The 27,212-nt window shown below is 37.8% G+C and overlaps 1 protein-coding gene across 1 annotated transcript in view; it reads right to left on the bottom strand.

The window, feature by feature from the left end:
• The window catches only part of PLEKHA2 (pleckstrin homology domain containing A2), a 607,368-nt gene extending 587,740 nt beyond the window's left edge, over positions 1–19,628 (bottom strand). The window contains exon 1 of the mRNA XM_053718084.1: positions 19,522–19,628. The gene's annotated coding sequence lies outside the window, so the exon portion shown is untranslated. The remainder of the gene's footprint in view (positions 1–19,521) is intronic.
• Between the last annotated feature and the right edge of the window lie 7,584 nt (positions 19,629–27,212).

Below are 27,212 nucleotides of genomic sequence, written 5' to 3' on the forward strand. Positions count from 1 at the left end.
GCACTTTCATTCATCAAACTTTACATTTCACTGATTTTTTTTTAAATACTTACCTTTTCTTCTTGAAAGCCGCTCCAGCGCTTCTCCAGACCGTCGCAAGCCTCTTCATACGTCAGCAATGACGATTCCGGCATCCTCCAATCACGGCTTCCCCCCAGGGGAATCACTGGCTAAAGCAACGCCGTGATTGGAGGAAGGCCAGGATTGTCATTGCTGAAGTATGAAGAGGTTTGCGACGAGCGGGGGAAGCGCTGGAGCTGCTTTCACGAAGAAATGGTAAGTATTTTAACAAAACCAGTGAAATGTAAAGTTTGATGAATGAAAGTGCCCCTGTTTTTAATAGGATTATTAAAAACCGGGCACTGGTGCATCAAAATTTACATTCACTTTAACTACCAGCTTTGCAGCACTATAATCTTTGCCAAGACTCTTGCTATTACGTTTCTGCTCTTCTGGTAGCCTGATCTTGTAACTACCAACCGTGCAACACTACAGCCTTTACTAGGCATGTGCATTTAATCATTTGTTAGTGAAACGAATTCCGAACATGACCATGGGTAGCAGCATTCGGCTATTTTCGGTGCCAGATTTATTTGTGTGAAATTGCAACGCATAAAGATCTTGATTTGCACAGATGTTTGTGTGTTGCGCTTTCACACAAAAAACATTTGGTGCCGAAAATAGCAGAATGCTTCTGCCGATGGCCATATTTGGCATTCGCTTTACAATCAAATGATCAAATGCAAATGCCTAGTCTTTAAAAATAATCCTAAAAATATTGCTTGTCACACTTGAAACTTTACAACATGTACACAACTATGAAGTTATAAAAATGTTAATTACATTAGGAGGAGAGAGAGAGAGCAAAAGAGAGGGGGAGAGAGAGCGCAAAAGAGAGGGGGAGAGAGAGAGCGCAAAAGAGAGGGGGAGAGAGAGAGCGCAAACGAGAGGGGGGTGAGAGAGAGCTCAAAAGAGAGGGAGGAGAGAGAAAGTTCAAAAGAGAGGGGGAGAGAGAGAGAGCAAATGAGAGGGGGGAGAGAGAGCAAAAGAGAGGGGAGGGAGAGAGCGCAAGGGGTGGGACCGCTGTACTGCAAAAAAATGGCCCGTGTGAACGGGCTTTAGGACTAGTCCTATTATAAACAGGGGCACTTTCATTCATCAAACTTTACATTTCACTGTTTTTTTTAAAATACTTACCTTTTCTTCTTGAAAGCCGCTCCAGCGCTTCTCCAGACCGTCGCAAGCCTCTTCATACGTCAGCAATGACGATTCCGGCATCCTCCAATCACGGCTTCCCCCCAGGGGAATCACTGGCTAAAGCAACGCCGTGATTGGAGGAAGGCCAGGATTGTCATTGCTGAAGTATGAAGAGGTTTGCGACGAGCGGGGGAAGCGCTGGAGCTGCTTTCACGAAGAAATGGTAAGTATTTTAACAAAACCAGTGAAATGTAAAGTTTGATGAATGAAAGTGCCCCTGTTTTTAATAGGATTATTAAAAACCGGGCACTGGTGCATCAAAATTTACATTCACTTTAACTACCAGCTTTGCAGCACTATAATCTTTGCCAAGACTCTTGCTATTACGTTTCTGCTCTTCTGGTAGCCTGATCTTGTAACTACCAACCGTGCAACACTACAGCCTTTACTAGGCATGTGCATTTAATCATTTGTTAGTGAAACGAATTCCGAACATGACCATGGGCAGCAGCATTCGGCTATTTTCAGTGCCAGATTTATTAGTGTGAAATTGCAACGCATAAAGATCTGGATTTGCACAAATGTTTGTGTGTTGCGCTTTCACACAAAAAACATTTGGTGCCGAAAATAGCAGAATGCTTCTGCCGATGGCCATATTTGGCATTCGCTTTACAATCAAATGATCAAATGCAAATGCCTAGTCTTTAAAAATAATCCTAAAAATATTTCTTGTCACACTTGAAACTTTACAACATGTACACAACTAGGAAGTTATAAAAATGTTAATTACATTAGGAGGAGAGAGAGAGAGAGAGAGAGAGAGAGCAAAAGAGAGGGGGAGAGAGAGCGCAAAAGAGAGGGGGAGAGAGAGAGCGCAAAAGAGAGGGGGAGAGAGAGAGCGCAAACGAGAGGGGGAGAGAGAGAGCGCAAACGAGAGGGGGAGAGAGAGAGCGCAAACGAGAGGGGGGTGAGAGAGAGCTCAAAAGAGAGGGAGGAGATAGAAAGCTCAAAAGAGAGGGGGAGAGAGCAAATGAGAGGGGGGAGAGAGAGCAAAAGAGAGGGGAGGGAGAGAGCGCAAGGGGTGGGACCGCTGTACTGCAAAAAAATGGCCCGTGTGAACGGGCTTTAGGACTAGTCCTATTATAAACAGGGGCACTTTCATTCATCCAACTTTACATTTCACTGTTTTTTTAAAAATACTTACCTTTTCTTCTTGAAAGCCGCTCCAGCGGTTCTCCAGACCGTCGCAAGCCTCTTCATACGTCAGCAATGACGATTCCGGCATCCTCCAATCACGGCTTCCCCCCAGGGGAATCACTGGCTAAAGCAACGCCGTGATTGGAGGAAGGCCGGGATTGTCATTGCTGAAGTATGAAGAGGTTTGCGACGAGCGGGGGAAGCGCTGGAGCGGCTTTCACGAAGAAAAGGTAAGTATTTTAACAAAACCAGTGAAATGTAAAGTTTGATGAATGAAAGTTCCCCTGTTTTTAATAGGATTATTAAAAACCGGGCACTGGTGCATCAAAATTTACATTCACTTTAACCACCAGCTTTGCAGCACTATAATCTTTGCCAAGATTCTTGCTATTACGTTTCTGCTCTTCTGGTAGCCTGATCTTGTAACTACCAACCGTGCAACACTACAGCCTTTATTAGGCATGTGCATTTAATCATTTAAAGTTTAGTTAGTGAAACGAATTCCGAACATGACCATGGGCAGCAGCATTCGGCTATTTTCGGTGCCAGATTTATTTGTGTGAAATTGCAACGCATAAAGATCTGGATTTGCACAGATGTTTGTGTGTTGCGCTTTCACACAAAAAACATTTGGTGCCGAAAATAGCAGAATGCTTCTGCCGATGGCCATATTTGGTATTCGCTTTACAATCAAATGATCAAATGCAAATGCCTAGTCTTTAAAAATAATCCTAAAAATATTGCTTGTCACACTTGAAACTTTACAACATGTACACAACTAGGAAGTTATAAAAATGTTAATTACAACACGTTTTAAAAATGGAACAATCAAACTAGCAAGTTTTTACCTTTTTATACTTTATAAAAGTTAAAGGGACATGAAACCCAAACATTTTCTTTCATGATTCAGATAGAGAATACGATTTTAAACAACTTTCCAGTTTACTTCTATTATTTAATTTGCTTCCTTCTCTTGTTATCCTTTGCTGAAAGGTTTATCTAGTCAAGCTCAGGAGTAGCAGAGAACCTATGTTCTAGCTGTTGATTGGTGGCTGCATATATATATCGATTGTGATTGGCTAACCCATGTGTTCAGTTAGAAACCATTAGAGCGATGCTGCTCCTTCAACAAATGATACCAAGAGAATGAAACAGATTAGATAATAGAAGTAAATTAGAAAGTTGTTTAAAAATGTATTCTCTATCGGAATCATGAAAGAAAATTTTTGGGTTTCATGTCCCTTTAATATATATATATATATATATATATATATATATATATATATATATATATATATAAAAGCATCTTACATGGAGCAGTCTCATCGAAGATAAAACAAATTACACAAACATTAAAACATTGCAAAAAAATAAAAATAAATGATAAATTAAATACATTTGGGAAGTTATATAATGAATACAAATATTTGAATACTTCAACCAATATAAAATCTAAAAAATACTTCAATATAAAAATCCATATTCAAAATTAGAATCGTGGATGACAAACGATATATTAGCTACACAATTCTTATTGAAGATACGTTTATTCTCCATAGTATATAAATGAAAAACAAACCTAATGTAAAATAAATGAATTATATTCAACAATAAAATATTTCAATTAAAATTTGTACTTCATCTTATAAAACAAATAAAATTAAAAATAAGGAATTGTCCTCAATTAATTAACATGAAAACCCTTTTTATAGACAAATATTAAAATGGGCAAAATAAATAACCATATATAATGTATCATTGAATAGCATAGTCATAAAAAAACATTGCCAACAAAATTGTTTAGTTTATACATAAGCATTTAAAGAATCATTAAATACAGTAACATTGCTTAAAGGGACACTGAACCCAATTTTTTTCTTTTGTGATTCACATAGAGCATACAATTTTAAGCAACTTTGTAATTTACTTCTATTATCAATTTTTCTTCGTTCTCTTACTATCTTTATTTACAAAAGAAGGCATCTAAGCTTTTTTTTTATTTCAGAACTCCGGACAGCACTTTTTTTATTGGTGGATGAATTTATCCACCAATTAGCAAGAACAACCCAGGTTGTTCACAAAAAATGGGCCGGCATCTAAACTTACATTCTTGCATTTCAAATAAAGATACCAAGAGAATGAAGAAAATTTGATAATAGAAGTAAATTAGAAAGTTGCTTAAAATTGCATGCTCTATCTGAATCATGAAAGAAAAAATTTGGGTTCAGTGTCCCTTTAATCAACAACTTTGTAATAAGAAAGCAATGTGATTCTTTTTAAATGAGCAATAGATTTATTTATTTTTTCTCAAAATTTGTTTTCAATTTTCCTGACTCTGACATTTAAAAGAAGTGGTGAGGTCAAGTGAGGACTTTTTTAGAATTGCTGTGATTAAAAGGATATAAAACCCAAATATTTTCTTTCGTGATTCAGACAGAGTACAGGTGGCCCTCGTTTTACAACGGTTCAATTTACACCGTTTCAGAATAACAACCTTTTTTTCCAGTCATGTGACTGCTATTGAAAAGCATTGAGAAGCAGTGCATTTATTAAAATAGACAGTAGGTGGAGCTGTCCGCTTGTGTTGCAGCAAAGCCAAGCAAGCTGAAATTAATCAGTTTAACCAGACCTGAGCTATCGAGCAGATTTCAAAGGAACAAGATCTTCCTGTCTATAAATCAGTCCAGATTGGAATGCATAGAAAGAACTGTTTGCAGAAAAATGCAAGTGAAGTCTGTGTTGTGTGATTATTTTATTAGGTTTATAATGCTGTTTAGCAAATGTTTTTGTTCATTTAACTTAGTTTAATTATATATTCTGTGTTGTGTGATTATTTTATTAGGATTATAATGCTGTTTAGCATTTAAAGTCTTCATTTCAAAGCTTTAAAAATAAAGTATTAGGTGTTACTTATGACAATTTTGAGAGGGGCCTGGAACCTATTTCCCTCACTTCCCATTGACTTACATTGTAAACTGGGTTTCAATTTACAACGGTTTCGATTTACAACCATTTCTTCTGAAACCTAACCCCGGCGTAAACTGAGGGCTACCTGTATACTTAAAAAAGTACCTCTCTAATCAATTTTGCTTCGTTCCCATGATATTCTTTGTTGAAGAGATGAGAGCACTACATGACAGGAAATAGTGCTGCCATCTAGTGCTCTTGCCCCAGAAATGGCCCCGGCTCCTAAGCTTCCCACCCTGCTTTTCAAAAAATGATACCAAGAAAACAAAGAAAATGCCATAATAAAAATAAATTAGAAAGTTGTTTAAAATGGCATGCTCTATCTGAATCATGAAACAAAAATGTTGGCTTTCATATCACTTTAACGCATGCTTGGATGTAATCAAGAAATGTGCCAGTGGTGAGACACTGGTTAAAAAGATGAGTTTAGGGCAGGTGCTAAAGAAACAGAGAGAGGGGGAAGAAGCCCTAAATGAATAGGGTTAAGTGGAGAAGTTGTGAGATGAGAAGAAGGTAGGAGTGTGAAGACCTCTTCCCCTGTTACAGGAGAGAACAGAGTTTCTTTAATAGTAGGGGTGGGTAGAATTGGGTTAATTTTATTTTAAAGTGATCAGCAATCATCTGAGCAGTGAGTCTGGTAGTGCGTAGAGGTGCAGACAGTTATAGGAGGGAGTTAAAGGGACACTGAACCCAATAGTTTTTTTTTCCATGATTCAGATAGAGCATAAAATTTTAAGCAACTTTCTAATTTACACCTATTATCAATTTGTCTTCGTTCTCTTGCTATCTTTATTTTAAAAGCAGGAATGTAAATCTTAGCAGCCAGACCATTTTAGGTTCAGCACCATGGATAGTGCTTGCTTAATTGGAGGCTTACATTTATCCACCAATAAGCAGGCATAACCCAGGTTCTCAACCAAAAATGGGCCGGCTACTATGCATCACATTCCTGCTTTTTAAATAAAGATAGCAAGAGAACGAAGAAAAAAATGATAATAGGAGTAAATTAGAAAGTTGCTTATAATTGTGTGCTCTATCTGAATCATGAAATAATAAATTTGGGTTTAGTGTCCCTTTAAATGTCGAGTTAGACAATTGAGTTGACACAAGGGATGAGAAATAGAATTGTTTCTTTCATAATTCAGATAGAGCATACAATTTTAAACAACTTTCCAATGTATTTCTTGTATTTAATTTGCTTTGTTTTCTTGGTATCCTTTGTTGAAAAGCATTCTTAGGTAGGTACATGAGCTGGGAGCTAGCTGCTGATTGGTCGCTGCATATATATGCGTCTTACTGATGTGTTCAGCTAACTCATATAAAGGATACCAAGAAAATGAAACAAAACTGATAAACGTATGCTCTATCTAAATCATGAAAGAAAATATTTGTTTTTTATGTCCCTTTAAGGGCAGAGTTGGATGATCTGAGGATGAACTGTTAAGATAGGAAATCAGTACGAGTGCAACATTTTCTACGCTGACATTTAGCAGTGAATATGGTGGCATATTTTCTAGTACAAAACTGTGGTGGCCATCTTGAAAGCTTTGCCCCCATATTCATAAAGGCAAATTCATACACTTTCTGTATACTATGAGCCCGACTTTGCCAGGAGAGAGCCATACATGATTCAAGTAAAAAAGATTAAAGGGTTACTAAACACAAATTGTTTCTTTCACGATTCAGATAAAGCATACAATTTTAAGCAACTTTCTAATTTACTCCTATTATTATTTTTTCTTTGTTCTCTTGCTATCTTTATTTAAAAAAAGCAGGAATCTAAGCTAAGGAGTTAGCCCATTTTTTGTTCAGAACCCTGGATAGCACTTGCTGATTGGTGGCTACATTTAGCCACCAATCAGCAAGAATTACCCAGGTACTGAACCGAAAAGGGGCCAGCTCCTAAGATTACATTCTTGGTTTTCAAATAAACATAGCAAGAGAACAAATAAAAATTGATAATAGGAGTAAATTAGAAAGTTGCATATTCTATCTGAATCATGAAAGTAAAACATTTGGGTTTAGTATCCCTTTAACCACTTTGTTTTCAGTAATCAAACTCCAACCAACATTTTCCTTGTTTAGAGAAGCCAATTTTGTAGTATAATGTCAATTTTTATGCATAATCAAGGATTTTATATTGCAATCTCAATGTGTACTGTTCCTTAAAGTTTACAAGTACAAAATAAGTGATTTTATAATGTAATTCATGTAAACTTTAGAATCACATGTACTGCTAGATACCAATCCTGCTGCAAAATGCTCAGATTTAGTCACACAATACCAGCAGCACTATAAGCAAATTAACTTGCAAGAACTTCCTGTTACTTTCTATGGTAAGTGTAAAAGATATTTTATATGTGACTCACAGCTGAGTCACAATTGCTTGTAATATTGTGATGCAGCTATCTGCTATTTCCTTTTATAAATTATAGCACAAACCACAAGTCTAATAAAAAAATCTGTGTGAAAAAAACACAATGTAAATGATTTGATACATTAAAGGGACACCATTTGAAAATTGAAATATGCATAAGTGCTTGTTAAAGGGCTATTATAATAAAAAAAAAGTCATGAGCTGTATTTCTATTGTGTGTTTCACCCCATTGCATGGGTTAAACTCACAGTACTGCAAATTAGATTAGAGCATGCAATTTCTCTTGTAAGATGTATCGAGTCCACGGATTCATCCATATTTGTGGGATATTCTCCTTCCCAACAGGAAGTGGCAGAGAGAGCACCCACAGCAGAGCTGTCTATATAGCTCCTCCCTTAGCTCCGCACCCCAGTCATTCTCTCTGCCTGCTTAACTGCTAGGAAGGGCAAAGTGAGTGTGGTGACAAAAATGTTACGGCTAAATTTAGAGTTCTACGTTAGCCGTCAAAAGCAGCGTTAAGGGGTCCTAACGCTGGTTTTGGCCGGCCGCTGGTATTTAGAGTCAGGCAGGAAATGGTCTAACGCTCACTTTCAAGCCGCAACTTTTCCATACCGCAGATCCCCTTACGTTAATTGCGTATCCTGTCTTTACAATGGGATCTGCCTAACGCTGGTATTTAGAGTCTTGGCTGAAGTGAGCGGTAGAGCCTCTACCGACAAGACTCCAGCCGCAGAAAAAAGTCAGTAGTTAAGAGCTTTCTAGGCTAACGCCGGTTTATAAAGCTCTTAACTACTGTGCTATAAAGTACACTAACATCCATAAACTACCTATGTACCACTAAACCGAGGCCCCCCCACATCGCCGCCACTATAGTAAATATTTTTAACTCCTAATCTGCCGACCGCACACCGCCGCCACCTACATTATCCCTATGAACCCTTAATCTGCTGCCCCTAACATCGCCGACCCCTATATTATATTTATTAACCCCTAATCTGCCCCCCCAACGTCGCCGCTACCTTACCTACACTTATTAACCCCTAATCTGCCGACCGGACCTCGCCGCTACCCTATAATAAATAGTAATAACCCCTAATCTGCCCTCCCTAACATCGCTGCCACCTAACTTCAAGTATTAACCCCTAATCTGCCGACCGGACCTCGCCGCTACTATAATAAATGTATTAACCCCTATAGCTAAGTCTAACCCTAACCCCCCCATAAATTAAATATAATTTTAATCTAACGAAATAAATTAAATATTATTAACTAAAGTATTCCTATTTAAATCTAAATACTTACCTGTAAAATAAACCCTAATATAGCTACAATATAACGAATAATTATATTGTAGCTATTTTAGGATTTATATTTATTTTACAGGCAACTTTGTTTTTATTTAAACTAGGTACAATAGCTATTAAATAGTTATTTACTATTTAATAGCTACCTAGTTAAAATAATTACAAAATTACCTGTAAAATAAATCCTAACCTAAGTTACAATTAAACCTAACACTACACTATCAATAAATAAATTAAACCAATTAACTACAAGTACCTACAATTACCTACAATTAAATAAACTAAACTAAATTACAAAAAAAAACAAAACACTAAATTACAAAAAATAAAAAAAGATTACAAGAATTTTAAGTTAATTACACCTACTTTAAGCCCCCTAATAAAATAACAAAGCCCCCCAAAATAAAAAAAATTCCCTACCCTAATCTACATTAAAAAAAGTTAACAGCTCTATTACAAGCCCTTAAAAGGGCTTTTTTGCGGGGCATGCCCCAAAGAAATCAGTTCTTTTGCCTGTAAAAAAAACACAATACCACCCCCCAACATTACAACCCACCACCCACATACCCCTACTCTAACCCAAACCCCCCTTAAATAAACCTAACACTACCCCCTGAAGATCTCCCTACCTTGAGTCGTGTTCACCCAGCCGGGCACTGATGGACCAAAAGAGGACATCCGGAGCAGCAGAAGTCTTCATCCTATCCGGGCAGAAGAGGACATCCGGACCGGTAGACATCTTCATCCAAGCGGCATCTTCATCCATCCGGAGCGAAGCGGAACCATCTTCTTCCAGCCGACGCGGATCCATCCTTCTTCCACGACGCCTACTCGCCGAATGAAGGTTCCTTTAAATGTCGTCATCCAAGATGGCGTCCCTCGAATTCCGATTGGCTGATAGGATTCTATCAGCCAATCGGAATTAAGGTAGAAAAAATCTGATTGGCTGATTGAATCAGCCAATCAGATTCAAGTTCAATCGGATTGGCTGATCCAATCAGCCAATCAGATTGAGCTCGCATTCTATTGGCTGATCGGAACAGCCAATAGAATGCGAGCTCAATCTGATTGGCTGATTGGATCAGCCAATCTGATTAAACTTGAATCTGATTGGCTGATTCAATCAGCCAATCAGATTTTTCTTAATTAAATTCCTATTGGCTGATAGAATCCTATCAGCCAATCGGAATTCGAGGGACGCCATCTTGGATGACGTCCCTTAAAGGAACCTTCATTTAGCGAGTAGGCGTCAGTGAAGAAGGATGGATCCGCATCGGCTGGAAGAAGATGGCTCCACTCCGGATGGATGAAGATAGAAGATGCCGCCTGGATGAAGATGTCTGCCGGTCCGGATGTCCTCTTCTGCCCGGATAGGATGAAGACTTCTGCCACTCCGGATGTCCTCTTTTGGTCCATCGGTGCCCGGCTGGGTGAACACGACTCAAGGTAGGGAGATCTTCAGGGGGGTAGTGTTATGTCTATTTAAGGGGGGTTTGGCTTAGAGTAGGGGTATGTGGGTGGTGGGTTGTAATGTTGGGGGGTGGTATTGTGGGGTTTTTTTACAGGCAAAAGAGCTGTTTACTTTGGGGAATGCCCCGCAAAAAGCCCTTTTAAGGGCTGGTAAAAGAGCTGGTTACTTTTTAATTTAGAATAGGGTAGGGACCTTTATTATTTTGGGGGCTTTGTTATTTTTTTAGGGGGCTTAGAGTAGGTGTAATTAGCTTAAAATTCTTGTAATCTTTTTTTATTTTTTGTAATTTAGTGTTTTGTTTTTTTTGTAATTTAGTTTAGTTTATTAAATTGTAGGTAATTGTAGGTACTTGTAGTTAATTGATTTAATTTATTTATTGATAGTGGAGTTTTAGATTTAATTGTAACTTAGGTTAGGATTTATTTTACAGGTAATTTTGTAATTATTGTAACTAGGTAGCTATTAAATAGTAAATAACTATTTAATAGCTATTGTACCTAGTTTAAATAAATACAAAGTTGCCTGTAAAATAAATATTAATCCTAAAATAGCTACAATATAATTGTTCGTTATATTGTAGCTATATTAGGGTTTATTTTACAGGTAAGTATTTAGATTTAAATAGGAATACTTTAGTTAATAATATTTCATTTATTTCGTTAGATTAAAATTATATTTAATTTAGGGTGGTGTTAGGGTTAGGGTTAGACTTAGCTTTAGGGGTTAATACATTTATTATAGTAGCGGCGAGGTCCGGTCGGCAGATTAGGGGTTAATACTTGAAGTTAGGTGGCGGCGATGTTAGGGAGGGCAGATTAGGGGTTAATACTATTTATTATAGGGTTTGCTAGGCAGGAGTGCGGCAGTTTAGGGGTTAATAACTTTATTAGAGTAGCGGCGAGGTTCGGTCGGCAGATTAGGGGTTAATAAGTGTAGGTAAGGTAGCGGCGACATGGGGGGGGCAGATTAGGGGTTAATAAATATAATATAGGGGTCAGCAATGTTAGGGGCAGCAGATATGGGGTACATAGGTATAATGTAGGTTGCGGCGGTGTGCGGAGCGGCAGATTAGGGGTTAATAATATAATGCAGGTGTCAGCGATAGCAGGGGTGGCAGATTAGGGGTTAATAAGTGTAAGGTTAGGGGTGTTTAGACTCGGGGTTCATGTTAGGGTGTTAGGTGTAGACTTAGAGAGTGTTTCCCCATAGGAAACAATGGGGCTGCGTTGGGAGCTGAATGCTGCTTTTTTGCAGGTGTTAGGTTTTTTTCAGCCCAAACTGCCCCATTGTTTCCTATGGGGGAATCGTGCACAAGCACGTTTTAGCTGCTTACCGCTACCGTAAGCAACGCTGGTATTGAGGGTTGAAGTGGCGGAACATTAGGCTCAACGCACCCTTTTTTGGACCCTAACACAGCCCCTCAGACAACTCTAAATACCAGCTTTGTCTTAAGGGTGCGTTGGGAAAAAAAGCGGAGTTAGCTACGCGGGACTTTACCGACAAAACTCTAAATCTAGGCGTTAGTTTTTATTTTCTCAAGCAAAAGTTTGTTATTTTAAATGGTACCGGTGTGTACTATTTACTCTCTGGCAGAAAAGGGATGAAGATTTCTACAAGGCGGATGATGATCTTAGCATTTTGTAACTAAGATCCACTGCTGTTCTCACAAGGGCTGAAGAGTACAGGAAAACTTCAGTTGGGGGAACAGTTTGCAGGCTAAACTGCATTAAGGTATGTTCAGTCGATTTTTTTCTAGACAGACTGTGTTATTTCTAGAAAAGGCTGGCAATATCCCCATGAGGGAAAGGTAAGCTGTATTCAGTAAAAGAGGAATCCAAGCTTGCATAAAGGGCTCATAGTTACTGGTGACACTGATAGGAAAAAACGTTTTGGTTTAATTACAAATATAACCTTTTTTGAGGGACTTTAAGGGGTCTTTGTGACTTGTTTAAAGGTTATTAACCCACATGGCTAGTTTAAGAAACACTCTGTGGAGTTTCTTTTAGGCCCCATAACATTGAGTGAGGTGGGAGGGGCCTAGTTAACTTTACCTCAGAAGCATCCAGCTACTTCTCCAGAGGTTCCTGCTGTATTTGAGGGCTGTAAAGAGGTTTTTTTTTCCCACAAATTGTTCCTAAAGGGCAGGTAGGTGCCACAGCAGAGCTGTGGCAAGGTGCTGAACGCTATTTTACCGGTTTTGACGTTTTTTCAAACCGGTTTTTACATTAAGGGGTTAATTGTTTATTTGCATAGTGGTGCAAAGTTACTAAGACTTTATGATGCTACTGTAAAAATTTCGTTTTGTTTACTGCTTTTTTACACTGTTTTGCAGAGTTTGTGCAGCTTTTTTTCTCTTAAAGGCACAGTACCGTTTTTGTTTAAAGTGTTATTTACTTTGATTAAAGTGTTTTCCAAGCTTGCTTGTTACATTACTAGCCTGTTTAACATGTCTGACATCAAGGAAAATCCTTGTTCTATGTGTTTAGAAGCCATTGTGGAACCCCCTCTTAGAATGTGTTCCACTTGCACTAATATGTCTATAAATTATAAAAAGCATATTTTAGCACTTAAAAATACTGCAATAAATGATTCTCAGTTAGAAGGAAATGAGGGTTTAGCATCTAGCTCTCCCCAAGTGTCACAACCAGTAACGCCCGCACAAGTGACGCCAAGTACCTCTAGTGCGTCTAATTCATTTACTTTACAAGACATGGCCACAGTTATGAATAAAACCCTCTCTAAACTGCCTGGTTTACAAGGAAAGCGTGACAGCTCTGGGTTAAGAACAAATGCTGAGCCGTCTGACGCTTTAGTAGCCGTATCTGATATACCCTCACAATGTTCTGAAGTAGGGGTAAGGGATTTGTTATCTGAGGGAGAGATTTCTGATTCAGGAAAGACGCTCCCTCAGACAGATTCTGATATGACGGCCTTTAAATTTAAGCTTGAACACCTCCGCTTATTGCTCAAGGAGGTATTAGCTACTCTAGACGATTGTGACCCTATAGTGGTCCCAGAGAAATTGTGTAAAATGGACAGATACTTAGAGGTTCCTGTTTACACTGATGTTTTTCCAGTCCCTAAGAGGATTGTAACTATTGTTACTAAGGAGTGGGATAGACCAGGTATTCCGTTCGCTCCCCCTCCTGTTTTTAAGAAAATGTTTCCCATATTTGACACCATACAGGACTCGTGACAGACTGTTCCTAAGGTGGAGGGAGCTATTTCTACTCTTGCTAAGCATACAACTATACCTATCAAAGACAGTTGTGCTTTCAAAGATCCTATGGATAAAAAATTAGAGGGTCTTCTAAAGAAAATTTTTGTTCATTAAGGTTTTCTTCTCCTAATTCACCTAATGCATGCATTGTTCCTGTAACTACTGCAGCTGCTTTCTGGTTTGAGGCTCTAGAAGAGGCTCTCCAGGTGGAGACTCCATTAGAGGATATTATGGATAGTAATAAGGCCCTTAAGTTGGCTAATTCTTTCATTACAGATGCCCCTTTCCAAATGGCTAAATTAGCGGCAAAGAATTCAGGTTTTGCCATTTTAGCACGCAGGGCGTTATGGCTTAAGTCCTGGTCTGCTGATGTGTCATCAAAATCTAAATTTTTGAACATCCCTTTCAAAGGAAAGACCCTATTCGGGCCAGCACTGAAAGAAATTATTTCAGACATCACTGGAGGGAAAGACCATGCCCTCCCTAGGGATAAAACAAATAAGATAAGGACCAAACAAAATAATTTTCGTTCCTTTCGGAACTTCAAGGGTGGTCCCGCTTCAGCTTCCCCTGCAGCATAGCAAGAGGGGAATTCTGTCCAATCCAAGTCAGTCTGGAGACCTAACCAGGCTTGGAACAAAGGTAAACAGCCAAGAAGCCTGCTGCTGCCTCTAAGACAGCATGAAGGGGTATCCCCCGATCCGGTACTGGATCTAGTAGGGGGCAGACTCTCTCTCTTCGCTCAGGCTTGGGAAAGAGATATTCACGATTCCTGGGCTTTAGAAATTGTGTCCCAAGGATATCTTCTGGACTTCAAAGACTCCCCCCAAGGGGGAGATTTCGCATTTCACAATTGTCTGCAAACCAGACAAAGAGAGAGGCGTACTTACGCTGTGTAGAAGACCTACATACCATGGGAGTGATCCGCCAAGTTCCAAGAGCGTAACCAAAATAATCCGATGGGCGGAGGATCACTCTTGCCATCTCTCAGAAATCCATATCCCAGGGGTAGAGAACTGGGAGGCGGATTTCCTAAGTCGTCAGACTTTTCATCTGGGGGAGTGGGAGCTCCATCCGGAGGTATTTGCCCAGCTGACTCAGCTATGGGGCACACCAGAATTGGATCTGATGGCGTCCCGACAGAACGCCAAACTTCCTCGTTACGGGGCCAGGTCCTTGGATCCCCAGGCGGTACTGATAGATGCTCTAGCAGTGCCCTGGTCCTTCAATCTGGCTTATGTATCTCCACCGCTTCCTCTCCTCCCACGTCTGGTGGCCAGAATCAAGCAGGAGAGAGCTTCGGTAATTCTGATAGCGCCTGCGTGGCCACGCAGGACTTGGTATGCAGACCTGGTGGACATGTCATCTGTTCCACCGTGGACTCTGCCAATGAGGCAGGACCTTCTAATCCAAGGTCCGTTCAAGCATCCAAATCTAATTTCTCTGTGTCTGACTGCTTGGAGATTGAACGCCTGATTCTATCAAAGCGTGGTTTCTCTGAGTCGGTCATTGATACCCTGATTCAGGCTAGAAAGCCTGTCACCAGGAAAATCTATCATAAGATTTGGAGCAAATATCTTTGTTGGTGTGAATCCAAGGGTTACTCAGGGAGTAAGATTAGGATTCCTAGAATTTTGTCCTTTCTCCAAGAAGGATTGGAGAAGGGATTATCAGCTAGTTCCTTAAAGGGACAAATATCTGCTTTGTCTATTCTTTTACACAAACGTCTGGCAGATGTTCCAGACGTTCAAGCATTTAGTCAGGCCTTGGTCAGGATCAAGCCTGTATTTAAACCTGTTGCTCCGCCATGGAGCCTAAACTTGGTTCTTAAAGTTCTTTAAGGGGTTCCGTTTGAACCTATGTATTCCATAGATATTAAGCTTCTATCTTGGAAAGTTTTGTTTTTAGTAGCTATATCTTCGGCTCGAAGAGTTTCTGAGTTATCTGCTTTACAGTGTGACTCCCCTTATCTTGTTTTCCATGCAGATAAGGTGGTTTTACGTACCAAACCTGGATTCCTTCCTAAGGTTGTTTCTAATAGGAATATCAATCAGGAAATTGTTGTTCCTTCGCTGTGTCCTAATCCTTCTTCAAAGAAGGAACGTCTGTTGCAAAATCTTGATGTGGTTCGTGCTTTAAAGTTCTACTTACAAGCAACCAAAGATTTCCGTCAAACATCTTCATTGTTTGTTGTCTATTCTGGTAAGCGGAGAGGTCAAAAGGCTACGGCTACCTCTTTTTCTTTTTGGCTGAAAAGCATCATCCGTATGGCTTATGAGACTGCTGGCCAGCAGCCTCCTGAAAGAATTACTGCTCATTCTACTAGAGCAGTGGCTTCCACATGGGCTTTTAAAAATGAGGCTTCTGTGGAACAGATTTGTAAGGCGGCGACTTGGTCTTCGCTTCATACTTTTTCCAAATTTTACAAATTCGATACTTTTGCTTCTTCGGAGGCTATTTTTGGGAGAAAGGTTCTACAAGCAGTGGTGCCTTCCGTTTAAGGTACCTGTCTTGTCCCTCCCTTCATCCGTGTCCTAAAGCTTTGGTATTGGTATCCCACAAGTATGGATGAATCTGTGGACTCGATACATCTTACAAGAGAAAACAGAATTTATGCTTACCTGATACATTTCTTTCTCTTGTGATGTATCGAGTCCACGGCCCACCCTGTCTGTTTAAGACAGGTAGTATATTTTTATTTTAAAAACTTCAGTCACCACTGCACCCTATAGTTTCTCCTTTTTCTTCCTAGCCTTCGGTCGAATGACTGGGGGGCGGAGCTAAGGGAGGAGCTATTTAGACAGCTCTGCTGTGGGTGCTCTCTCTGCCACTTCCTGTTGGGAAGGAGAATATCCCACAAGTATGGATGAATCCGTGGACTCGATACATCACAAGAGAAAGAAATGTATCAAGTAAGCATAAATTCTGTTTTTTCAGTTTTAATGGTCCTTTTATTTTGAATGGAAGCAGTTTCTGCAGTTTATATATCAGATTGCTGGTGGTGACTTGTATGACACAAATTAAACTATTGCTGACACAATAGATGCCCCCCCTTACTCTCTGACCTGGCAGTGAGGGTGATACACAGTGCATTACCAGCATACTTGAGTATTCTCACACACACACACACATATATATATATATATATATATATATACAGTATATATAAAAATTAAAGAAGATATCTAGATATACTAATCCAGCACAGACTTATATATAGGACAAAAAAAGTAAAGAGGATACTCGTGTGCATATACTCACGAAAAGCCCAAACTCTCAGCAAAACAGAAAAACATTTATTGAACATAATTATTTTAACATAATTTATGTAACATAATGCACTATACATGTTACTGAAATAAAGCATAATGTGAGCAATCCTAAAAGTCAAGCCAAGCAAAGCAAAGGTTGATTAGTGATAGGGTATTTTAGCAAACATACCCAAACGTGTAGAAATATAACAGTCCTGCGTCAGGTGTTAGTAAAGCACAATGTTAGACGCGGATAGTAGAAATCCTCCTAGAGTGTACCTTCAAGACCGGGTTCAAAAGGCATATGCAGCCCACAGCTCACCGGACCATATAATCGTTATAGTCAGTTCCACTGTCCTCCCAGAGCTGCCCCTCCGTCTTAAAGGGGCAGTAAACCTAGAAAATAATGTTATATAATTCTGCAGATAGTGCAGAATTATATAACATTATATTAGTGCTAGCTTTATGTAAGATAATATTGCCGCTGGAATTTTTATAAAAAAAAGAGGGTTTTTCAGACCCGCCCTCTGTGCTCTACTGCGCGGGTCTGGTTTTCCCTCTGAGCGCATCTGGGCACCTGTCTAGTCACAGCCCGGCCCGATCACGCCATTACACTCAATGTAGTTCGCTCCTGCTCTGTCTGACAGCGGGAGCGAGTTACATTGAGTGTAATAGCGCGATGGGTTTCATGTCCCTTTAATCAACCTTTGCTTGGCTTGACTAACGAACTGCCTTGTTAATTCATTTCAAAATTGCTGGACACAAGTTTACTTCTTTATATTTGTCATGGACAATGTAACCCCTGTGTCAACTATATGTGGTATATTTCTGGGAATTTCATTCCAGTAACCTTTAATAAGGGCTCACTATCCGTCTACTTTTTAGGATTGCTCACATTATACTTTATTTCAGTCGCATGTATAGTGCATTATGTTACATAAATTATGTTTAACTGTGAAGTAGTAGTGTTTAAGGCCAGTAAAAGAGCTGAACGCCCTTTTAAGAGCAATGCCCATACAAATGCCCCTTTAGGGGCAATGGGTAGTTTAGGTTTTTTTTAGTGTTATTTTTTTTGGGGGGGGTTGGCCCTACAAAAGGCCCTTTTAAGGGCTATTGGTAGTTTAGTATTAGATTAGGAGGTGTTTTTATTTTGGGGGGACTTTTTATTTTATAGGGGTATTAGTTTAGGTTTAAAAAAAAATATTTTGGATAGCTTTGTTTATTTTTTTCTGCAATTTTACTTTTTTTTATTTTTTGTAACTTTAACTTAGGGGTTTGTATTATTTAAACATAGACTGCCCTCTGGGCAGGCTTATCACCTAGTTTATATTTAAGTTTGTGTAATTTTTAACCACAAAATTACTAAGGGATAAAAAAGGTTGTGGTCCACCTAGTAAAAGAGATCAAATATTTAAAAAAATAGCTGGTGTTTTTGTTTTGTTTTTAAATATACAAAATTGTTTTAGTGTACATGGATTTTAAAGGGACAGTAAAGAGAAAATAAACTTTCATTACTCAGATAGAGCATGCAATTTTAAACAACCTTCAAATTTACTTCATTCTCTTGGTATTCTTTATTGAAGACCGTACCTACGCAGGCTCATGAGCAGCATGCACTGGGTGCTGATTTCACATATAAGTCTCTTGTCTTTGACTCACATTATATGCTCAGCTAGCTCCCAGCAGTGCATTTCAAAGGATACCAAGAGAATAAAGCGAATTTGATTGTAGAAGTAAATTTTATTTCCATCTTTCATCATCTTGAACTGTATGTAAAAAATATGCAAGGGTCATAGAAGCCCCATATAAATATATGAGGCTAAGCCCTGTAACCATAAAGCATATTCTTGTTCAGCAAATGTATTTATAGAACCTAAAGTAAAAAGCATGATAAAAGCATAGGATTATGAGTAATACAGTATTTTTTTTAACTATTCTGCTAACATTATTTTGTAACAATGTTATACACTGTCTGCTGTTAACAAAGTTTGTTTTATTGATTTGCTTGCTATGTAAAAGCATAGCCTTTTATGTAATCAACTACGTGAAATGCATACAGCCCAGTTTGTCTCTTAAAAGCTACAATCAAAAATAAAAGGGAAAAAAACACTCATTAAGTTGTCAATCAAATACATAAGTAACACGGACCTTAATGAGACAAACAGGTACAACATTTAACTCCATGCGCTCCATTTTAACGTTCCTTTACATCATGAGATAAAGAAAATCACTTCCATTCATATAGCACTAAATCTAAACAAGATCCTGATCTGGTAAATAAATTAGCATAGCTACAACCCCCAATTTTAAAAGAACTGTGAAGTAGTCGTGCAGTTTCTACGTTTTATTCTAATTACTGCGTCACATTTCTGAAAAATTAGACTGGTTTTGTTATAAAATAATGTTCTCATACAAGGAATTTAAACTTGCTAATTAGTTTTGCAAGCAATAATTTTACATCTAATTTTAAATGTATTGCTCGTTTTCTCCACCATCAACTGTCATCCAATACTCATTATTCCTTCTCAAACTCTGACCTCACTGTAGTTTTTATCTTCACAATCCGAATCTTCCCTTCCAGCTTTGCTGCTGCCTGCTTGGTTTTCTTGTTTGTTTCCTGCTCTCCTCTTGGTTTTCTTGTTTGCTTTCCTCAGATAAACTTGATATAACAGACACTCCTTAAAACACACCCCTATATACATAAGGCATACAGAAGCTAGATCACGTCTGTAAAAAATACAATCAAAATGAGGAAGCTGCTAATAAGAACTATTTGTGGTGCATAGTTTTATGCTTCTCAGCTTAAAGGGACACTGAACCCAAATTTTGTTTTCTTCATGATTCAGATAGAGGATGCAATTTTCAGCAACTTACAAATTTACTCATATTATCAATTTTTCATCGTTCTCTTGCTATCTTTATTTGAAAAAGAAGGCATCTAAGCTTTTTTCTTAGTTCAGAACTCTGGACAGCACTTTTTTTTATTGGTGGATGAATTTATCCACCAATCAGCAAGGATAACCCAGGTTGTTCACCAAAAATGGGCCGCATCTAAACCTATATTCTTGCATTTCAAATAAAGATACCAAGAGAATAAATAAAATTTGATAATAGGAGTAAATTAGAAAGTTGCTTAAAATGTCATGCTCTATCTGAATCATGAAAGAACAAATTTGAGTTCAGTGTCCCTTTAATCAAAGAACTTCCACAATGTAATGTCTTTATACATCTAAATGCTACTTATGAATATTCTTCACTTTGAAATAATATTTATTATCCACATAAACATACCTTGAAATAATGATTTCATAATTAATTTTCATTGTTCTAATACCACCAGCTATTTTTTTTTTTATTATTATTATTATTTTATTTAGTGGTAGAGCCAAATTGAAATGATCCAGTGAATAAATAGACACTATGATCCATAAGGATTATCCACTTGGGAAATTACACCTTAAAAATATAAGTATAATAAACAAGTAGGGATTAATGTTAAACTATATATATATATATATATATATGTGTATATATATATATATATATATATATATATATATATATATAAAGTTTGTCAGAACTGTTAAATGGATATTGAAATTAGACAAAAATAATTGAGGACTACTGATTAAATCACTAATTTTAAACGAATGTGTAAATGATCATCAAAACAATCATCTTTATGTTGGGCAAACATATAACAAAAATTAATAGAGTGAATATTTATTTGAAACTATATAGCCATGCACAGGAGCGTGGTGTGGGTGTGGCCATTCATTTGACCCACTTACTGCCCATGCACAAGAGAGCGCTGCACCATTTGCAATCTCTCGCTCCTGAATGCAGGGCCATCATCAGGGGGTGACAGGGGGCCCCATGAGGCAAGAACTAAAAAAAAAAAAAAAAGATTTATTTTTTTATTTTTTTTATTTTGACAGCCACCAGTGGGTACAACAGCAGAGTGCTAATTGAGCATGGGAAATGTTATTACAAGGAGTAAAGTATTAGCATTTGAGATGATTTCTGAGTGTGCACTAAACCACTATGCACAGTGTGAGACAGACTTGGCACTTTTTTTCTACAGTGTGTGCCTGAGTCAGACGGCAGATCACTTTCATTTGCAGAGGAGGTAGGACTTACTTAGCAAATGTTTTTTATTTCTTTGTGCAATTTCGGATTGTAACTTCAATGTGGTAGTAGTTGTATGTTGGGGCCAGGGGTCCATAAAAACACATTTTTTAGCAGCAGTGTATTTATGATTATTTGACAATGCTGTAGAAATTCTATATTTAAAACCATGCAGATGTTTCCTCCTCAATACACAAATGGTAGGTGCTCTTTTGGCATATATGCATTTATATATATATATATATATATATATATATATATATATATATATATATATATATATATTACATTGCAGTTTACTGCCCCTTTATGCAAGGACTTTCCAGATGCAAGGAGGCATTATATCTAAGATTTTTACATCTGCATAACATGTTATACTCGCAGACTAAGATTGCTCAGTGTTTGAAATGAGACAGGTTAACTTAAAACTGTTCAGTTTACACTACAGCTGACTTAATTTTGAAATACATACCAACAAGCCTAAATCCTGCATTTAACCAGATCTAATGGTATGAGTACCACAGCTTATGGTTCCACCAAGACCATATAGAGTACAGCATTTTCAAAATCCATAAGTACAGCTGACAGATGGGAACATTTGTACACTATATTTGAAGTGGTGCTCTTGGTTGGGGAAAATGGGGAAAAATCAAACAAACATATGTCAACCTTTTAAAAGTACTATTCTTCATCTAGCCATCTACCCAGATCATTAATGTACAATTTTGAATTCACAGAATTATTTTTGTTTGCACATTTACAAATATGATTCTTTAAAAAGTGATCTCTTAATTTCTGCAAATTTTTTTTTATCATGCATGTCACACACTGTTGATTTAGGAGATGCAAGTTGCATAAATGTTTCCTCCTGTGAGTGTTTTTGTGGGTGTCTGTGTTTATGTCTTTTGTGCTTTGGTTTGTGTCTCTATGAGTGTGTATGTATTTTTTTTTCTGTGGGTCTCTCTGTGAGGGTGGGTGTGTATGTCTTTGTGCATTTTCTGTGGATGTCTGTGAGGGTGTTTACATATGTCTGAGCTTTTTCTATGGGTGTCTCTGTGAGGGTGCATGTATATTTGTCTTTGTGTATTTTCTCTGGATGCCTCTGTGAGGGTGGGTGTGTGTGTCTGTGTTTTCTGTGGATGCCTTTGTGAGGGTGTGTGTTTTCTGTGGGTGTCTCTGTGAGGGTGTGTGTATGTCTTTGTGTGTTTTCTGTGGATGTCTCAGTGAGGGTGTGTGTATGTATGTCTTTCTGTGTTTTATGTGGTTGTCTCTCTGTGTGTGTGTATGTCTTTCTGTGTTTTCTGTGGGTGTGTGTGTGTGTGTGTGTGTGTGTATGTTTTTGTGTGTTTTCTGAGGCTGTCTCTGTCAGTGTTTCCTTAGGTGTATGTGCAAGTTTGAGTTTGTGTGTGTGTGTGTGTGTGTGTCCATTGTCCGTTCCTTTTTTCCCTTTTTTTTATTTTGCCCTTACTACTGATTTATTCACATCTTTCTACAGACTTTGAGACTAATGAGACCTTTCCGGAAGTCACCAATCCACCATTTAACCTTTAAATTATTGTTTAGGCAGTTCAGGGCCCTTCCTTTCAGCCGCTGCATGCTGTTGTCATCATTTAGTTGGAATCTTCCTTTACAAAAAAATAATCAGAACTCCATATTTTGTTTTCAAAATCTCCTTTTTTTTTTACAAAACTTTAGTTTACCTCATTACTTGTCAGGTCAATGTAAACAAGTGCTAAGTGTCTGTTTGGGTGTTTTTGTCTGAGAGTGTTTCTTTGCGTGTCTGCTAGAGTGTCTATATGTGAATCCTTGTGTGTGAGTGTTTCAGTGTATGAGTGTGTCTGTGTGTTTGTATGTTACTACCTTTACAACATTTCCAAGTTTAAATAGACACTCAAGAATAAAGTGCATATACGTTTTAGTCACTTGGACAAAAATTGCACATGTCAAGGGGGGGGGGGCTGATCAATGGTTAAGTCAGGGGCCCCATAATTTCTAGTGGCGGCCCTGCCTGTACCTTAAAGAATTAGATGCTGATTTTTTTAAACCAGTTTTATTGAGAAAGACTGCTAAATGATTTGTATTAAACTCCATTATATATTTCAAAGTACTGTTTTGTATTTTTCTTTCTCCATAAAGCTGGTTTAAATAGCATTTAATTGTTTAAGGTTTAGTTTATTAATCAAAAATAATTTTAATGTCACTTGTTATAACTGTATACTAAAGGTACCGTAATAGTTTGAAAATAAACTACATTACCCATCATGTCTTACAAATACAAACTACACCTCTGTGCGCGCATGCACTTTAAAAGTGTCCAAGAATCTGATGGGTAGATAGTAATTTGTGACCAGTGTTCCCTCTAAGGCCAGTTTTGTGTGCAGCCCAGCAGTAAAACAGTTAATTAGGTAACCACACCCTGCAATTAGCAAATACTGCACAATGCAGATTGCAAGCTATGGTTCTCTTATTAACTGGTTCACTGCTGGACCACATACAAAACTGGCCTTAGAGGGAACACTGTTTGTGACATGCTGGGATTGGAATGCGATGATGCGGAGGAGCATGAGTTTTTTCGGCAGACAGCTGATGGAATGTTACTTCCAATTGCTGATCTGATATGTTTGTTAAAAGGATAGTAAACCCCCAAAATTTATTTTATGATTCAGATAGAACATACAATTTTAAACAACTTTCCAATTTAATTCTATTTTCAAATTTTCTTCATTCTCTTGTTATCTATTGCTGAAGGGACAGAATTGCACTACTGACAGGAAGCTGAAAATGTCTATCTAGCCAATCACAAGAGACAAATGTGTGCAGGCACCAATTTGCAGCAGCTCCTACTAGTGTATGATATGTGCATATTCATTTTTTTAACAAGGGATACTAAGAGAACAAAGCACATTTGAAAATAGAAGTGAATTTAAAAGTGTATAAAAATGAAATGCTCTATCCGAATCAGGCAAGTTTAATTTTGACTTTCCTATCCAGGACTGGGAATAAAAAGCAGCCTGGAAAATTTGGAGACCAGCCCTATTTTCTGTTGACTCAGTATAATGCGCACACCCCATTTTTCTCAAAGGGGATTACTGTGATACTCCTTCCCCCAATATTTTGTTTCAGAATTATATTATATTATGTTTGTATTAAAAATAAAGTTCCTGATTGTTGTTATATGCACTCTAAAGCCCAATTGCATCCATTAATAACCCCTTTAAATTGTAGCTTTCCAGCCCCAGCTGCTGCAGTCCACCGTGAAATGACCTGGTATCCTGGTAGGCCAATCCAGCCTTGCAAGTAAGTCACTTACAAATAATTAATTTTACCTCTGGTTGCTAATAAAACAGTAAGATTTGACCGCCTTGACTGCCCCTCACTTGTTACTGTTCCATATTTGCAATGCATTAAGGCATAGGAGGCCTTGAACATTCAGCTAACACTCAGGGACTTACTAAAAGGGCATTTAAGTGTCCAGTATTTTTCTTAAGATTTTACTGGACAGCCTGCTAAAATACCGGACTGTTAGGTAACATCGGTTGAATACTGGACACTTGGCAACCCTATTCTCTACCCAGCAATGTAGTTGTGTAGCTGAATTTGAGGATCTCTCCCCAGCAGGGATTAGCCACATAGGGCTAGATTTATGAAGCTCAGTCTCAATGCACTTCGTCATTCTCCTATTCATTCACCTCAGCTTGCCTTTATCGAAGCTTACCTGTGCGCCCAAACTTATAAAAAAAGGATACATATATATATATGTATATATATATATATATATATATATATATATATATATTTGTAGAAAAAAGACCCACACTCACTGGACTTCAAATACGGTGAAACAAATCTTTAATGTGTGACGTTTCGGTGACTTACTAATTGCTAATAGAATTAAATTTGAAATTAATTTAAAAATGTATATTCAATATGAATCTTGAAATAAAAAATTTGGGTTTCATGTATAACTTTTTTTGTTTAAGAAAGTAACATTTGTGGACATTTTTAACTAGAGCTGCTTCTATCTCCAACCAATAACTTCCTGCAGTATAGAAAAACTTCCACTGTTAAAGAGACTGTCATCCCAAAAATGTTCTAGGAACCAATGAATAAAATGTGTGTGGAGGGGGGGGGGGTGATAGTCTATATAAAACAGTTTACTTCAGGGGTGTCAAACTCCTTTGAGTCGTTGGCCATTTTCTATACAAGTGCAACTCACGTGGGCCGCACACTACCTACATATCTTGCCATTGATAAACAAAGCAGTGGTGTTTGCTATAACTATGTATTTTTCAAAATATTGTGTTTTGTAACTCCTAATTAACTTACTCTAGCTTTATGAAACACGCTCTAATGCTTTTAAGAAGGTGACACACACGCTCTATCTGAGTCCATGCTATTTTTTTCTCTAACAGCCCTGTTCCGAGCGCTCACAGTTTAGCATACGCATGCGCATAGTATAACATTTCCTCTGCATTATAAATAGTGGATTACAATGTGACCCACTGTTTATATAGTGATAGACATATACCTGTTGGATTTAATATAAAATAAATACATATAAAATATATATTTATAAAATATATAGTTTGTTATTTTATTTAAACAAAAAAATTATTGAAAGTAATGGGCAAAAATGATCAGTGAAATCAGTGCTGCCATAGTAATGAGCACATATAAAGAAGTGCTGCATGTGCCAAATAAATCATTATGCACTCATCTGTGTTTGCCTTTATCTTTTTAATAACATGCAACTAGATTACCAGTTTTGCGTTAAGACTTTTTAACGCTGAAAACATGGCAATTTCAGCGTAAAAGCAGTAACGCACTATTGTGAGTTGTGTCAGTATAGCTATACCGCAAACATTTTAGCCTGTAACGCAATGTCAATCCCGCACTCAAAAAAAATGATGTTTTCACGTGGGATTTCCATAGCGCCGGTATTACAGGTTGTGCGGTCCGGCTAAAATGCTTGCGTTACAGCCTATACCGACACAATCCATACCGTCATCTGAGAGCAGTAGTTATGGATTTTGTGTAACAAAAATGTTTCACAAAACTCATAACTAAAATGTTACAAAGTAGCCCAACACCCATAAACTACCTATTAACCCCTAAACCACCACCCTCCCGCATCGCAAACACTATATTAAACCTATAAACCCCTAATCTGCCGCCCACCCACATCGCAACTATTAAATAAAGTTATTAACCCCTAATCTGCCGCTCCCGACATCGCCATACTATTTAAATATATTATCCCCTTTTCCCCCGCACCCCGATATCGCCGCTACTATAATAAAGTTATTAACCCCCATTCCGTCGTTCCCCGACATCACCACCACTAAATAAAGTTATTAACCCCTAAACCTCCAGCCTCCCACATCTCCGCCACTAAATAAACCTGTTAACCTCTAAACCCCAGACCCTCCACATCGCAAAACACTAAATTAAACTATTAACCCCTAAACCTAACACCTCCCTAGCTTTAAATTAAAATTACAATATAGCTATATTTAAATAAATAAAACTTACCTGTGAAATAAATATAAACCTAACATTAAAATATAAATTAACCTAACATAACTATTCTAATAAAATAAAAAATACTACCAATTAAAATATCCAAATTACAAATTTAAAAAAAACCTAACACTTCAAAAACCGTGAGTAGATCTTTTGGGGTTAGTGTTAGTTTTTTTTTGTTTTTTTTTACGGTTGTTTTTTTTTTTAGATTAGGGCTTTGGGCTTTGAAAAAGAGCTAAATGCCCTTTCATGGGCAATGCAAAATGCTCCTTTAGGGGCATTGCTCCTTTAGGGGCAATGGGTAGCTTAGTTTTTTTCTAGAGATAGTTTTTTTTTTGGGGGGGGGGTTGGTTGTGTGGTGGGTTTTACTTTGTATTTTTTTACAGGTAAAAGAGCTGATTTCTTTAGGGCAATGCCCTACAAAAAGCCCTGTTAAGGGCTATTGGTAGTTTATTGTAGGCTAGGGTGTGTTTTTTATTTTGGGGGAGGCTTCTTAATTGTTATAGGGTTATTAGATTAGGTGTAATTGTTTTTATAATTTCGTTTATTTTTTGTAATCTTAGTGTTTTTTATTTTT

The sequence above is a fragment of the Bombina bombina genome, chromosome 6 (genome assembly GCF_027579735.1).
Source record: "Bombina bombina isolate aBomBom1 chromosome 6, aBomBom1.pri, whole genome shotgun sequence".
In the NCBI taxonomy this organism is placed as follows: Eukaryota; Metazoa; Chordata; class Amphibia; order Anura; family Bombinatoridae; genus Bombina; species Bombina bombina.